Source organism: Cavia porcellus, unplaced genomic scaffold (genome assembly GCF_034190915.1).
Source record: "Cavia porcellus strain 051 isolate PalLab524CR breed Dunkin Hartley unplaced genomic scaffold, mCavPor4.1 scaffold_22, whole genome shotgun sequence".
NCBI classification, from domain to species: domain Eukaryota; kingdom Metazoa; phylum Chordata; class Mammalia; order Rodentia; family Caviidae; genus Cavia; species Cavia porcellus.
In genome coordinates this window covers 52,657,617-52,668,241 of record NW_026947505.1, presented here as the reverse complement: position 1 = coordinate 52,668,241, position 10,625 = coordinate 52,657,617, and positions in this window count along the sequence as shown.

Sequence of the window (10,625 nt, the reverse complement as noted above, 5' to 3'; positions counted from 1 at the left end):
CATACATGAAAATTTTAATTCTTTTGTTCATTCATTTATTTATAAGTGTTTATTATACATTTGTTCAATGCCAAGTAGGTATTGATATTTTGTTAGTTTTTGAGAATTCAGAGATATCAGGATTCTATAGAAGACAAGGTAGATAAAAGACCATGTGGCTTAATATGGGAGAAGAAAAGTGCTGATCATTGATTCATCCAAATACTTAACAGCTGTTCACTGATAATCCATTGCGTTCAGTGTCTGAGAGCTTGTTTGGAGGGCCTCAGGTGAGAAAAACAACCACCACACCCTTGAATGGAGTGTTCTTGTTAGTCTAAGATGATCTTGCTTGATAGAGGGTTGTCGTTATAGTGATCTCTCAGTTATTCATGTGCCAGTTTTGAGGTTGGTCTTCGGAAGGCCAGTGTGAATAAGACATAAACACTACCTGAAGCAATTTAGACCAGTAAGGAGGAGAGACATGGTTACAATCGAGTGAGAAATACTTTATGAGAGGGATCTGGATTTTGATGACATAAAGGGAAGGATGACTAATTTGGCCTTTTGAAATTTTTCATGGAGTGCTTCACAGGGCAAGGTGGTATTTGGGTAAGTTTAGATGATAAATAGGTATTGGGGAGGAGTATATTCTAGGTTAAGAAAATAGCATAAGCAAATGTGGTAAAATTATAAACAGTATGGTGGTCATAGAATTGCAAGGAATTCAGTATGATTGGATTGCAGGAAGCTGTTTGGAAGGGTACAGATGCAGATACAAATAGGTGAAAAACTGGAAGCTTTCCTTCTAAAATTGGGAACAAGATAAGGATGTCCACTGTCATTACTCCTGCATTGTCAAGCCACAGCAGTGAAACAAGGGAAAGAAATAAAAGGGATAAATATAAGAAATAATGAAGTCAGAGTAATATTATGTGCAAATGACATGATCCTCAACCTATCTGGCCCAAAATACTCCACCAAAAGATACCTAGAATTAAGAACCAAATCTAACAATATAATATGATACAAAGTAAACATACAAATATCAATAGTGTTCCAAAACACTAATAATGAACTCACCAAGAAAGAAATAAGAAAAAAATACCATTCACAACAGCATCAAGAAAAATTAAACATGGATTAATCTAACCAAAGGAGTGAAAGGCCTCTACAGTGAAAATCATATCATTCTGAAAAATTGAGAAGGACATCAGAAAATGGAAAGATATTCTTTTTTCCCAGATAGAACCAAGGTAATCAAAATGACTCAATTTCCACAATTGATATGCAAATTTATTTTGATTTTAATCAAAATACAACAGTATTTCTTACATATCTGTAGAAAAAAATCCTAAAATCCATATAACAAGAAGAGACCCAGAATTGCAAAAGCAATGCTGGATAACAAAAGCAAAGTGGGAAACACCACAATTCCAAATGTAAAGTTATACTACAAAAATACTATAATTAAAACAACATGATACTGGTTCCAAAACAGGCATGTGGAATAACGGGACAGAAAATAGAAAGTAGAAACAATTCCTCAAATGTTCAGTTATTTGATCTTTGACAAAGGGACAAAAAGCATCACTGGATGAAAGATAGCCTATTTATTTATTTATTTTTGATACCAGAAATCAAACTCAGGACCTTGCATTTGCCAGGCAGGTGATGTGCTGTTGAGCTATATCCCTGGCCCCAACACAGCCTTTTAAAATAAATTTTTCAGGGAAAAATTGCTGCAGTATACACCTTCTGAAGATCAAATCTAGACCCATATATCTCACCATGTACTAAATTAAAAATTGATTACTTATCTATTAAAACAGAAACACTTTATCTGCTGGAATGTAAAACAAGTAAAATTTTTGAAAATAAGCATAGGCAAAGATTTTCTGAACAGAATCCCCATGGCACAAAAATTAACACAATGAATCAACAAATGGGGTCACATCAAATTAAAGTTTCTGAACAGTAAAGAAAACTAACACAGTGAAGAGACAACCCACAGAAAGGTAAAAAGTTTTGTGGTTATTTCTCAGAGAACTAATATCTAGGCTATATAAAGAACTAAAATACACCCTTGAAAATAAAAGATCCAATCAAAATGGGCAACTAAAATGACTAGATATATCTCAGATGAAGTGCAAATGGGAAATAAGTCCATGAAGAAATGCTCAACATCACTGGCCAGTAGAGCAATGCAAATTAAAACAAATTAAAGCAACATTGAAATGCTGTCTTATTTTAGAAATAATATCTATCATCAAAAAATCAAATTATAATAAATGCTGATGAAGATATGGGGAAAAGTGAATTTTTGTACATTGTTAATGGGAATGTAAACTACTATGAAAATCAGTGTAGAGATTCCTCAAAAAATTAAAACTAGAAAATTGTGCTTGATTCATCTGTTCCCCTTCTTGGTATTTTCTTGAAAAGATTAAAGACGTAACAACACATGAAATACAGGTGTACTCATGTTTATAATAATACAATTTATAATAGTTATTCTTTAAAATGGCCTATATATCTGCTTATCAACAGATAAATAGATAAGGAAAATGTGGTATTTATATACACTGGAGTACTACTCTGTCATTAGGAAAAATAAATTTGAGGCATTAATAGGTGAGTGGAGGCAACTTGAAACCGTAATGTTAAGTAAAATAATTAAACACACAAACTTAAACCATGCAGGGTGTGTTTGTTACTTTTCTCTCATGTCTGAGACAAAATACCTGACACCCCAAATTAAGGAAGGAAAGGTTTATTTACCTCAGAGTTTGTGGAGGTTTTAGTTTGTAATCAGCTGGCTTCAAGACAAGGTAGCATGGCATGGGAGCAACTTATATTGTAAGTAGGCTACCATCCTCACAGGGGTGGGTATAGTAACCACACCATCTCATGCCCTCCTTTTTCACAGGCTCAGAATGTTTTCTAAGTGAGGACACTGGCTCTTGGCTGAGTTGCTTAGTTAAATTTGTTAACTTCTCAAATTGACATAATATATCAACCATAACAATCAACCCCTCGTCAACTTGACAACCAGGCATATTTCTTTAAACTGGCCATCAGATACAAAGACATGCTTATGCTTATCATTTGACAACTTGAACATTATAACACAGGCTTAAAAACTCTAAAGAACTAGAGTTAGGTCTATGAAAATTATCTTACATTAGAACCATAACATTGCATCCTTGGCTCCCTCCAAAGACTCATGCACATCCCTTTATGCAAAAGATTTTTAGTCCATCTCCAAGAGTTGTTAAAGTCCTAACACTCTCAGCATTGCTGAAAAGTCCAAGTACCAAGTCTCCTCTGAGATTTAAGGAGAACTCTTAGTTGCAATTCCCTCTATATTTGAAAAGTTAAACACTTTCAACATTCAATGGCACAAAATAAAGATTTTCATTCCAAAATTTACAAACAGGGAAATACAAAGGATGGGGACCAAAGCAAGTCCAAAGTCCAGCAGGGCACACATTAACTGCAATAGTTACATGGCCAGCATCTGAAGTAATCTGTGGCAAATTGTGAGCTTCAAAGTGTTTGAGTAACTATTCGTATGGCACTTCTGGTGGTTGAGTAACTATTCGTATGGCACTTCTGGTGGTTGCATGACTTCTCTCTTAGACATGTTTTGCTCTCTCCTTGAAGCTTTCTTTAGATGATCACATTCCTAGCTTTTCCAAACTTCTGGGGTCTCCGCTGCACCTTCAGCTTCACAGTCAAACCTTCACACACTACTCTCTCATGGGCACATGCCTAGCCTCCCATGCCTTTTGAAATTGAAGTGGAAGTCTTTTCAATTCCATAATTCTTGTACCCTGAGTGTACCTTAAGCCAGTGCCATGTGGATGATGCCAGGTGTCTGCCACTGGAGCAGTAGTTAGGCTTTCTTCTCTATTGGCTGTAGGAGTTGAGTGCCTGGATCACTGGGCACTCTAAATCCAATTTTGAGTAATAAATCTATGCTATTGCCATTCTGGAACATGGTGCTCTGTGGCTCTTTCCTCAAAAAGTTTTGCAGTTGTGAGGCTGCAAAGGGTGAATACTTTTATTTTGAAGGGAATAGAGCCAAATTAAATAAAACAATAGAGTAAATAAAAACAAAACAATGAACATGATGCATGACTTTAAAACAAAATACAAGGAAATCAATAAAGACCACCATAATGTCTCTTGTTAACTTTAATAGAATTACCCCTACTCTCAGGCATAATCAAATCAAACAAAATAGTACAGAATAAAACCAATAAAAACAAAACAATGGAAGAAGTATAGGACTTCCAAAATCAGATAACAGTAAAACCACAGTGGGCATCAAAATGCATCTCATTGTCTTTAAAGTAGTTGCCAATACCATCAGAAATGATACAATCAAACAAAACAGAATAAAATCAATCAAAACAAACCAATGAAAGCAATACAGGGCTTCAAAACAATATAATAGGAAATAAATAATGGCTACCATAATATATTTTGTTATCTTTAAAATAAGACTTGCTGCTTCTTGTGAAGCCCTCAAGTAATCTTTTCTATTTGGTGCCTTATCAGCAATGGAGATCTTTTTTGCTCTGCTTTTGTGGATCACAGTTTTATTGGTGTTTTCCTTCTGGCCAAACTTAGAATGTTTTAAATCATCCTTCTTGGGCTCTCAGCTCTCGATTGGCAACATAAGTCTGGCTAAAAGCCCCCCATGAATAGCCAAGTCACTGCCTTAACATCGACTACCTTGAAATTTCTCTTAGATTAATTAGTCCCTCACCCTTAGTCTTAGAGAAAGTTTCTGGACATCAAGCAAAATGAAGACCACCTCTCTGCAAAGTCATTAACATGCATAATCTGGAGTCCAGCATCAAATTCAGTCCTTCCCAGAAGAAACCTACCAAGCCTGGTCTTTAACAGCAGGATTTCTATCAGCCTTCTGGTCTTCTGAACTCTGACCAGAATCCCCTGTACAGAATAGCATAAGGTATTCCAGATCTACTGTTTCATATGACATCTCTGAACCATTCCAGTCTCTTCCCACTACCATTCCCAAAGGCTCTTGAACCATATGGTCAAGTATAGTTACAGCAATGACTCCAAGTCTTCTGGTATTAAATTCTGTCTTGGTTGTTTTTCTCTTGTTGCTGAGATAAAATACTCAACAAACAAAATTAAGGGAGGAAAGGCTTATTTAGCTCATAGTTTTTAGAGGTTTTGGTCTGTAATCAGCTGGCTCCAAGGCAGAGTGACATGGCACAAGGGGAACAGTTCCTGGTGGCAGAAGACAACAAAAGCAAGAGCAAAAGAGGGGAGAGCAAGCCTCTTTCTTCCCTTGTATTGTAAGCAGGCTACCCTACTCCCAAAGCAGGTATAGCAATCACACCATCTCATGCCCTCCTCTTGCACAGGTTCAGGAAATTTATAAAGTGAGGATCCCAGCTCCCAGCTGAGTCACTTAGTTAAACTAAACTCGAGTTGATGCAATGTAGCTACTATAACACAATTTGTCTTTTTTTTTTTTTTGGACAAAGCCTCACTGTGTAGCTCAGAGTGGCTTCAAATTCACAATAATCTTTTTGTTTTAACTTCCTGAGTGTTTTAGTGTTATAGTTGTGTGTGTGTATGTGTTGTGTGTGTATCAAAATTAAAGACAGATAAATAGAAAGTGAGGAGATCTTTCTCAAATGGATAGTAGAAAAAAGTGCAGAGAGAGGAGAGTAAGGGAGAGGAAAGAGGATAAAAAATGAATTAAAGAAAAAAGTGGTGAAAATAGAACTTTGCTAATGGGAAAAGGACCAAGGTTGGAAGAAACAGGTAAGGGTAAGGATAAGAGATGAAAGAAATGTAGAAAAAAGAATTAAGGTGTATTATGCACATATACTGACTACACACAACAACTGCAAACATACATTAATAATAAAAAAGATCCTGGTGTAACATACAATGAAATGTCAGTTTCAGGTAGGCTGCTGGCTTCTCAAACTAGAGACCCTGAGGGTTCCTGAAGCAACAGGCTAAAGAAGCACGTTTCTGTGGATCAATTTTGCTTGAGTGCTAGAGGAAATGTGAGTTTCATTTTAAAACAAAAATTCATGTATTATAGAATGGAAAGCAGAACAGCAAGACTAAGTTTAAAAGCAATGACTTAAAAAGAAACTTCATGCTGTGAGTGGGTCTTTCCAGGTCTTGCTTTTATGATCCCTCTGAAACCTTCTGTTTTCTTCTTGTATTAGGAGTTCTTAAATGAAAAAGTTTAAGAAGTTCTAGTAAAGGAATAACATATTCAGTTTTGTAGTTTAGAAAAGTCCTTCTGACAGCAAATAAAGTGGAGACTGAAAAGGTGAGAGACTTCAGCTAGGGTCACTATCTGGGGTCTTTCCAATTGTCTTACCAAGAGATGGTGACGGTGTACTGATAGTGAGAAAGAAAGATGAGAGGGAGGACCTGATCACTAGGAAGGAATAAAGACTAGACTGTGTGTGTGCCTCTGGCTTTATGAGTAGGTGCGGAAAACTGTTCCAATACTTTGAAAAGAAAAATATTTTTGTAGTAGAAGAGAAGAAAGGTGACAAATTTGTTTGTGACCCATTAAGTTGAATTATCTAGGGAATACTAGGTGATAATGAGAATGTCTAAGCCACATGGAATTTAGGGAAGGACTACAGGTTCAGGTAGAGATGCATCATTTGTGAGTTGAATCAGAATCACAAGGGTGACTGGAATTGCTGAAGAGGATGTGAGGCCATGAAGCAGTAGATATTAGACCACCAAGGATGAGCTTTACTGGAAAATGGCCTTGGTTTATTTGCTTCCAGGAGAACATGGCAGACAGATAGCAGCAGTTACAGAGGCTCTCTGAGAGACCTAGCTTAGAATCCAGGAATGGTGCGAAGTGAGGAATCCTAAGCAAGAGGAGATATACCCTGCTGACCCAAGAACAAACTGGGCTGAGAGAAACCAACTGGGAATGCAATCCTGGTGCTATAATAGGAACAGATAAAGCCTTAGTGTGGAAGCTGGAGCCTGCGCCATTAGAAGCTGCGATTTGGGTTTCCTGCTGCTGCTGCTGCGTCTGAATCGGCTTGGTAGGGAGAGAGACACACGAAAGCTCTGAGAATGGAAACAGGTGAACAGAGTTGAGAGTGGGATGGGTGGGAAGCCATGCATCGACCTGCAGTGAGTGAGGGAAATGGGGACTCTCCCATGGTCTAGGAGGCTCCAACAGTGAACATTCTGGGACTGGGCAGACTTGCTGGAACAGGGCGCTGCAGTGACTTCAGTCACATATCCCCCTCTCAAGCTGGATTGGTGAGCAGTGCCTAGCCTACGTGACGCTGCTGGCTGAGACCGAGTAGGCTAGCACAACCCAGGTCCCAGCGCCTGGAGGTGCACCCTAGCGGTGAAGCCTTCGGTAAGTTGACCTGGAGGGGTGGGCCCAGCATAGGCTTCCCAGGCCTGTGTCTCCCTAGTACACTCTAGTGGGCAGGAACACCTAGCCAGCGCAATTCAAACAGACTGTGGCTGACAGGGCCACATATGTGGCCTTCCTAGCTGGGCTTCCTATATACACTTGTATATAAGGAACAAAGAATATGGGAAGAGGGAGCAACAAGAAAGGATCCTTGGCCCCCAATTCTGAGAAACATGCAATAGCAGACATGGCACCAATAGACATAAAGCACTATCTCCAGAGCCTCATATATGAGTTCAGGAATGAAGTTATTAATGACCTGAAGCAAGACATAAGCAGAATAGTTTGAGAAATGCTAAGCACCGCCCAAGAAAAAACAGATGGTGGAATGGAAGAACAGAAAAAAAAGGGGGAGAATTGTTTGATGGAGAGAATAGAGAAAGCATAGAATACATGAAGCAGGTTTAAAGAGATTACCAGGAAACTAAAAATTCTATTGAAAACTGGCATAACAGCTTGAAAGAAACCAAGGATAGATTATCTGAACTGGAGGGCAGATTTGTAATATGGGAGCATGAAATGAAAAACTTCTTAAAAATAACAAAGAAACAAACAGCAATAAAACAAAGGCTAGAAGATGATACGAGGATCTATAACTTAAGAATTAAGAATATAAAAGAAGAGGTAGGGACACAAACAAATAAACTACAAAAGCTACTCGCAGAAATAATCCAGGAGAATTTCCCTAATTTAGCAAATGGTAAAGATACTCAGATGTGTGAAGCATACAGGACCCCAGCCACCTACAACCTAAACATAGCTACACCCAGGCATATAATAATCAAAATTCCAGAAATCCAATATAAGATCAGAATATTAAAAGCCGTCAGAGACAAGAAACAGATCACTTACAAGGGAACACCCATCAGAATTACAGCAGACTTCTTGGCACAAACCATCAAATAACAAAGAGTGTGGGGGGAAATAATTCAAGCTTTGAAAGATAATAACCTCCAACCAAGATTGGTATATCCTGCACAACTGTCCCTAGAAATTGATGAAAAACAAGATGCTTTCAGGAAAAGAGGAACTAGGGGAATTTGCAACCACCAATTCAGCTCTATAGAGAATACTGTAGGATATTCTAAAAAGAAAAATACCAAGATTCCAGAAATAGTGGCAGAGGGGCCACAATGAATGGAGCAGAAAACAAAATGAAGAAGACAAACTGACAACTAATGACAGAAAAAGAGCTCAACAGAAATGAAGCAGAGAAGGTTGGATGATAGGAACAGCTATTTTGGAGAAAACAACATCATAATAGGTAATGCTGATTTAGTATCATCTTGTTTTGAAGTCCAATCAAGCTTTTGTTCTTCTGTCTCCATAGATCTTAACATGTTGTATTTTATTATATGTGATAGTATAAACAAAAACTTTTATAGACAAGGAGATTATACAGAAACCATTGTTCATTTTCTGTTAGTTGATTCTAAATACCCTGTAATACTGTCATTCTCTTGAATGGTTTTACATTGTTTTGATATATTTGATGCTACAGTATACAAAGTTATACTCAAAGATTTCAAGGAAAGAGACAATATGGTAGCTACTTTTATGTCAGTATGTCTTGTGGTAAAACACTATTTTGCTTAAATGGTTATGTTTTGATCTGCGCTGTTTTGTTGTTATGTCCTCTTTTATCTCATCTCCATTTTATTATTTACTTTTTTATTTTTATCCTTTTAATTAAGGGAAAAATAAATAAAAAATAGCAGGATATATTATAGTAAACCGTTTTGATTTTCTATTAACTTGATTTGAAGCCCTGTATTGCTCTCACCATCTTGTTTTGACTGATGTTCCTCTATTCTGGTTTGTTTGATAGTACCAGGTTCAAAAGTTTAGGCAACAGCTGTGAAGATAGTGGGATTCATTATGACACCCATTCTGGTTGACTATTATCTACTTTTGAAGACCTGTAATGTCTCCAATGTTTTGGTTTTGTTGGTTTCGTTCTTTACTGTTTTGTTCAATTTTATTATAACTGATGATATAGGAAATTCTTTTTGAGATAGCAGGAGGCATTATGGTAACCATTGTTGATCACCTTGTATTATGTTTTTACATTATCTATTATGTCCACCCTTTTGATTTGACTGACTCTGTTCTGTTATGTCACATTTGGTTTTACTCTCTTCCAAAAAAGTAATAATAACTGTGCGAGTAATAAAACTGAAAATATGTAATAGTCATTGTACAAAAGAGAGGAAAAGAAAGTGCTCTAAACAATATAACTGCATGTATATTAAGTGTATAAGATAGACAATGATATTACTGAGTTTTGTTGGATCATTGAACAGAACTGTTTGCAGTCTCATTGTTTGAATGTCCACTTTATATGCTTTAATTTTGTAACTTGAACAAATATTTCTAAGAAGACAATATGTAATCCATTAACTAGTGATTTCCTATTTTTTTTTCTGAAATTCTGTATAACTTGTACCTTTTTTCTGCTTTTTTTTCTTTTTCTCCTTAAATAAAAAAAAAAAAAAAGAAAGAAAGAAAGTGGCCTTGGCTTTCAGGGCATTCATTTTGAAATCTCTGATGTAAGCTTTCTCTAGGGAAAAAATATAGGAGTTTCAGAAGAAGAGGAGAGGCAAGCAAGGAAGCACTAACTTTGTTTCAAGCACATTTACAAAAAGAACCTTAAAGATCACCTGGTGAACCTACTGCCATGGGCTGGCGGACAACAAGCCATGGCCCTTACTGAGCCCATGGCCACAGGCCTGGAGAAGAAGAGGCCACACGCTGAGGCCCCACATCATTGGGGCTGGACACCCCAGTATGAGCCCACTGCCTCTTCCCAGATAAGAGAAGGCCACCTCCTGATCCTGAAGTCTATCCACTATCAGAAGAGCATTAGTTGCTGCCTTGCACCTCTCCACCACCCCAGGAACCTCAGATTTGGGGTACCCATGTGCCTAGCCCAATCCCCTGCATTGTGGAATGGGCATCCAGTGCAGGAAGTATCCACAATCTAGCAACAGGCTGATTTGAAGGAACACAGAAAAATAATGAGACAAAGGAGCCAGGTGAAATCTCAGACCTCCAGCCCACACAGAGCAAGTCTAGAAAACATAGACACAAAATAAATTAGAAGTCACACATTTGAAATTTCTGAAATGATAGAAACTGAAGTAAAAAAACCAATTTAGTTTTTATATTGTTTGAT